This window comes from Lycium ferocissimum, chromosome 4 (assembly GCF_029784015.1).
Source record: "Lycium ferocissimum isolate CSIRO_LF1 chromosome 4, AGI_CSIRO_Lferr_CH_V1, whole genome shotgun sequence".
In the NCBI taxonomy this organism is placed as follows: Eukaryota; Viridiplantae; Streptophyta; class Magnoliopsida; order Solanales; family Solanaceae; genus Lycium; species Lycium ferocissimum.
Genome location: NC_081345.1, coordinates 52165128 through 52171789, shown reverse-complemented (window position 1 = coordinate 52171789; position 6662 = coordinate 52165128). Strand labels below are relative to the sequence as shown.

Here is a 6662-nt window from a genome sequence, read left to right as displayed (position 1 = left end):
TCTATCACATCCCATAGGTGGAAAAAAAAAAGGCTTGAATTTTTGGCTTAACACATAGTGAGTCACTTAAATTTGTCAGAATATTCCATTTAGATACTCAAACTAAGTTCTCTTATAATTGAACACCTCAACTTCTAATAAAATGTTTTAATTAGCCACTTTCAATTCAAATTTTTAAAATTTTTTGCGTGTATTTTTATTCATCTATTAGGTAGTTAAGTTAATGACATAAAATATGTCATCACCTTTAATAAAGACTTTGATAAACTTTTGTTTTCAATTTTAACATATGATATTTTAGTGAAAAAGGCTTTGAGAGGTAATAAGGTGATTCTGATAATTTTTCCAAAGTTGACTAATCTTGGTATTATTATCCACATTCAATGAGGGATAAAAAGTGACAAGGCTTGGGTATTATTATCCACATTTATGTGTTCTAATCTAATTTGATTGACCGCCAAAGATTATGGTGGGATAACAAGTGCATCTCAATTCTTGATTAAAGGTCTTGACTTCAAACCTTATACTCCATGAACTATTTTACTTTTAAAGTAAAACTATCCTGCGTAAATCCCTTTTTGTTTTTTTAGTAGAGCTCTAAATCGAATACCGAACACCAATGGAAAGCCAAAAAACTTATTAATCTCATTGTGTGTGTATTCACAATATTATTATAAGTAGGCGTTTGGGCATGCGATTTCATCTCATGAGATAAAATTAGTATTTGGACATGCGATTTCATCTCATGATTTCATCGCATGAGATGAAATATCAAATCATCCAAAAAAGCATGATTTGGGATTCCAAATCATGATTTCAAAATTTTTAAATGTAAAAGTTGACCCATAAGTTTATATTTTATAAAAATAGATCCATAAGTTGGTAGATATATTTACCAATCATGTTTACTAACCATTTATATCAAATATCAAAAGATCTATAAGTTGGTAGTATATTTATAACAAATTTACTCTTACCAACCATGCGGGAAGATTATATTAAAGAATAATTATATTACAACTCATGTTCAATTTTCTATTTCATTGAACTAAAGTTTGATCAATTGATGTTGTATTTTTAAGAAAGGCCTTCTAGTAGCGTATTAATTTTGTTATGAACTATGACTTGCTCATTTAATAAGATTGTATAAGAATTGGGAAAGTTTTGATGGTTTCACACAAGTTGTGAGGTTTTTAAGTCTATAAAAAAAAATACATCCTAAGACATTCAAATTGCATGTCTAAACAAAACTTCAACTTTCAAATCATCATGATTTCATTTCATGTTCAAACGGCTCCAAAGTATACAGAAACAGATTTAGAATTCTTTGATAGAGGTTAGAGAGAGAAGTGGGTGTGGGGAGGGGGGGGGGGGAGTGTTGTGCATGGGGGTCATGGTCCTTTCTGGAAGTCCAGCTGGTAGGGTCAGAGTATGCTCATAGCTTTTGTCCTCTTCACTTTGCACTTCAATTTCTAACTCCTCTTTTACCCTCGTTATAATCCCCCCAACTAACAAATCATTCCCTTCATCATCGCACACTCAATTTTCCTCTCATCCCCCTAAAAGAAGGGCGAAAGTCTTGGGGGATAAAATAAAAAAAGAAAAAAAAAATCAAGAAATCAAAGAGGGAGCTTTCTATTTGTGGGGAATGTTGTCTGGCTCGAGGAATCTTCATCTTGATCAAATTTTTGCACAGATCTATCATATATACATGCTTTTATAAATTCTCTTTTTTTATGTAGATCTATGAATTTTGGTCAGGTTTTTGGATGTCGTCGGACCAGGCTTCATTCCCCTCAAAGATTGCTACCATATAATTAATTTTATAATTTGAGATCTCTTTTGGCATATACAAAGGTGAGGCTCATATTTTAATTTCTTTTACATTATTTTTTCATGTGTATTTATTTGTTATTTTAACGTTTGGGACAAATTGTACTTGTTTGTGTAACCTAACTCGCGTGGCTTTTATAGGTTTCTGCAGATTGGTGTAATGATAAGGATCTTGACTTTAGTGTTTGTTTCATTCTGTTTCTCATTTTCTTCATCATTACAGCCTTTTATCATACTATGTCGTTTATTTTGTCAGTAAATAAGAGGTATACTTTTGTTCATCATTATGTTATGATTGTGGTCATGATACATCTCTTTCTGCAAATATTCAGATCTGTTCAAAACCCTTTCTTCTTTTGGTTTTCTGCACAAATGTATCTCTCCATTTCACACACAAACACAAACACAAACACAGACTAGTATGTTTTTTAAGTTAAGATTTATCTTATCAAGATTCTATCTTTAGAAATAACTTAACCTTTCGTCTACCTCGTGATGTATTACTATATCTGTTAAATCTCACCATTTTCTTTTGATAATATCAAGATTTTGTTGTATTTTATTGTTTCCCTAGTTTACAATTCTGCTATTACTGTATTCTCAGAATAGTGAGTTTTGTTTGTACTGTTTGTGTTGAAGTCTATATGCAATGACTTCAAGTTGAGTCTACTTTTCAACGTTGGGAAACTAACTCACTCTAGGTATATTAATCTCCACAAAGTTACATAGTAACATATGGGAGGTTGATATTCCAGGATTATGGTGCATTCTTCAGATTTGTCTATGTTACAATTGACATGATACAAAGGACGGATCTAAAATTTAAATTTGATGTGTTCAACTTTTAAGGTTTTTGTATTGAACTTTTAAGAGTTCTCAAACACCAGTATTTGTTGGAATTTAGCAGGTTTAGTTAAACGCATTGAACAACGGTTGTATTCATGGGTGGAGCTAGGGGACGGAAGGGGGTTCGTATATATTGTATATATAAGGTCAATTTTTATTTTTATTTTTTTATATATGAAATATTCAATCTCTTTGACTGATTCGTGTGTACTTCTTTATACTCCCTCCGTCCCAATTTATGTGGCACTTTTCGCTTTTCAAAAGTCAATTTGACTAAACTTTGAAGCTAAAGTGGATTAGATTAACTTAAGATTTTAAGATTAAAATTTATATATTTGAAAACTACATGATAAGTACTATAATTTGCAACTTTTCTAGTATTGATTTGGTGAAAAATACATCGTAAAATGTTGGTCAAAGTTCATGCAATTTGAATCTCGGAAAACGAAAAATGCCACAAACATTAGGACAGAGGGAGTATTCGCGTAGTAAAATTTTTGGCATTGTCACTACTTGCATTACTCTTCATCTAACATGAAGCTGATCGATAAGTAGTATTATACATGCAGTATCTGGACACTACTTCTAGCCGCTTTGTATAGGAAAAAGCACTAGCTGGAGTAATGTCTGTTTTTTTTTTTTTTTTTTTAAAGGTTATGTTGAATAGTGTTAAGTACTATTTGGTGATTGTTCCTTTTTACTTCTATTTTCTTTTTCTGCAAATAGGACTAGGTTTGATTGTTCCTGTTGCCATTAGGTTTGAGTTGAGAAAACATGATATAGGTCCTCAATGAATAGGTAAGATTAAAATAAAATCTGACTGGAGAGTAGTAGTAAATGAATGACAATGAAATCTAAGAGAAAAGGTGCTTTATGTGGACCTACAGGAGCTAACACCACCCTTAGGTTAGCTTTCCACTAAACCCCTACCTTTTAAGAATTTATAAAACTTAGTCACAGTTGAATCATCTACTCCCTCATTTTCAAAATTTGAATAGATACGAAATTTAAGAAAAAATAGAAGACTTTTTAAACTTATGGTTGTAAATATGTCACAACAGTTGTGTGGCTGTCAGTTGGGGTCTAAAATATTTCATAATATTTGTGTGACTACAAAGCTTATCTCACAAAGATAAAATACAACAACATATCCAGTGTAATTTCACTAGTGGAGTCTGGCGATGGTAGAGTGTACGCAGAACTTACCCCTACCTTGTGAGGTAGGGAGGCTGTTTCCAATGAGAAGTTTAAATTAAATAGATTCCAAATTTAGAAAGCTATCAACTTTTTTAAAACAAAAAAAGGAGTGTTAATTTCAACATAAGTTGGAATGGAGGGGGTATATACGAATGTTGCAGGAAAGTTATGCAGTCATCTGATTATTTCTTATTGTCCGTTTGGTTTGTTGTATTAAAAAAATAACATGCTTACAAAAATGCCCTCCACTTTATTTAGTAGAAATAGAATTTGAGGGACCTTAGGGGTAATTTTGTCATTTTTAATGTTTTATCCAGAGATAACTAATCTTGGTACTATTTTTTTTGGTAGAAATCCTGGTACTATTATTCCACCATCTGACGGGGATAATTTATCCTAGTAATGTTTCTAATCCTGATACTCCCTCCGTCTCAAATTATTTGTCGCATTTTTCATTTACACTCCCCTTAAAAAACATTTATAAGGGTAGCATTTTGACTATTTTACCTTTTAACATATTTCATACGATCTCTCCTCAAATTTATCTACTCCATTAATGGTGAGAACCTCTTAAATGTTAAAAATTAATACAAGGATAAAATGGGAAAAAGTTATTTAATTTTGTCTTGATTAAATAAAAAGATAAATATTTTGAGAAGGACGGAGTATAATTTATTCCAGAATTAGTAACCAAACAAGGAATAATATAAGACTATTTATACTTGTACAAAAAACCAAACGACCCCTAAGAGTACTGATCAATAAGTTAAAAGCTGTTGGAGATTTGAATCTTTTTGCCCTGTAAAAGCTTGAAACTTGAAAGTGGAAGCTTTAACTTTTTTTTTTTTTTGGTAACTTTATAACTTTTCTTTAAAAGTACTCCACCCAGACATACTTGCAGATCGCAAGGCTTAGCTCGATTTTGATGCATGAATGCTCTAATCGTTGACTATTTACTACTTTGTGTAGTGCTTACGAGAGAAGCTTTGAGAGTATAATATATAGGGATTAAGTTTTATATATTGTTAAAAAAAAATTATACTCACTATTAGGTCTTTAAAGTAAATCTACAGCAAGTAGATCTAAAATTTTTGTATACTGTCTATGTACAAGACTTAAATTCAGAGTTTAAATATATACATCATAAATGTAGAGACTGTTTACACTCTCAAGTCACATTTATTTGTTGCAGTAGATAACTTGTCCTGTTGTAAACATTACCTGATATTATAAAAAAAAAAATTATACTTGCGATTTATAACTTTGTTTTCGTCTCGACGTATATCACTACTACTCTTAAAAATATTTATCGATGTAGTAAATGATTTCTGTATTGTTTCACTATTTAGCTTCCAAAAGCTGTTAATTCATTTACTTGGAGTATCTAGTTTGTTGTTAACTTGTTCCTAATCAGAGCAGCAGTATAGATGTTTTTTTGGTAATAAACTGTAAATATTACCATACCAACAAAATGAATACACTTAGGGAGCACCTTATCCCTCAACCACCATATATGCAGGAGTCGAGCAGATCAGGCCTCAAGAAAACTAGTCACAAATTCTATCAATAAACAAAGTACACTTTCTAGCTGTTCTATATCCTCTAAACATGTTTACTCTATCTCTCTAACTATTGCTTTAATCTGTTGAACTACAAAATCAGTATTTACGCTCTTGTCTTTTAAAATTTTTGCCATTCCTAGCCTGCCAGATGTGGTATAACCACTACAAAAAAGAGTGCAATTAACGGCTGTCAAAAGTGCAATTTGTGGAGGTTCATGATCTCAGATATATGCTGTCAAGAAGGTTGGGAAAACCCCCACAGTTAACGCTGCCACAATCAATTTGCGGCAGCTTACTGCGGGGGTTTTCCCAACCTCCGTGACAGCATATAGCGGAGGTCGTGAACCTCCGCAAATTGCACTTCCAGCCTCCGCAATTAACTTTCAGCCTATGGAACATTTTGGGTGCAACAAGAGGTCAGAAACCCCCAAAATTTACTATACTTATTTGGGTTTTAACCCCCACTACTTTTAATATATTTTGCAATTGATATATTTATTACCAAAAAGAAAACTTTTCGAATTCTTTTCTAATATCAATCTGAATACATTTAACACTTAAACCTAAATATGAAAATAGAGAAATATTAACATTCCACTAAACCATACAAAATGTTGACAAATTGAACACCAAAAAAATTTCAATGATCTACCAATACAAAATCATTTCAAAATGAAAAAATACAGCTCAAGCTAGAAGATTCTTGCATCCATGGGTGAAGCGGATCCGCTAGCTGCATCACTTGGCTGCAAAAAAGAAATTGGGAAGTTTGGATAATGTCAGTTCTAATATGACAAATGTCAGTCCTAATAGGTTTAACATTTAACCAATCCAATCATGAAATACATTTTTACATGCTAGTTAAGACACATTGAACAAAGCATAGCAATTCTGTTAATTTCGAATCATCTCTTGACAACAATGAAAGTCGTAGATCATGCTTAAACTTAATATATATTCTTAGGCAGAAGTTCATGTCATGGTTCCCATAGTTCTTAAGTTGCTCCAAAATTAATAACCAAACAATTGAAATAGTAGGACTAAACAGAAGGGTACTAATAGAGAGATTGGGATGGACTCAAATAAATACCCATCCCTTTTCCACATGAGTAAATGAACAGAGCATTCAGGTTTCTAGTTATCTCAAAATTTTGTAACCACAAGTTCCTAAAAGGTTCACAATAAACTCAACCAAATCCCATTTAACTAAAGCTCTTGCCCAAT

The 6662-nt window shown here is 32.0% G+C and overlaps 1 long non-coding RNA gene across 1 annotated transcript; it reads left to right on the top strand.

Annotated features, from left to right (window-relative positions):
- The first annotated feature begins 1423 nt into the window (after positions 1-1423).
- Positions 1424-2177, top strand: LOC132053496 (uncharacterized). Its single transcript, XR_009414129.1, has 2 exons — positions 1424-1857; positions 1975-2177. It is a non-coding gene; the product is annotated as an uncharacterized LOC132053496 (long non-coding RNA).
- Positions 2178-6662: the final 4485 nt, after the last annotated feature.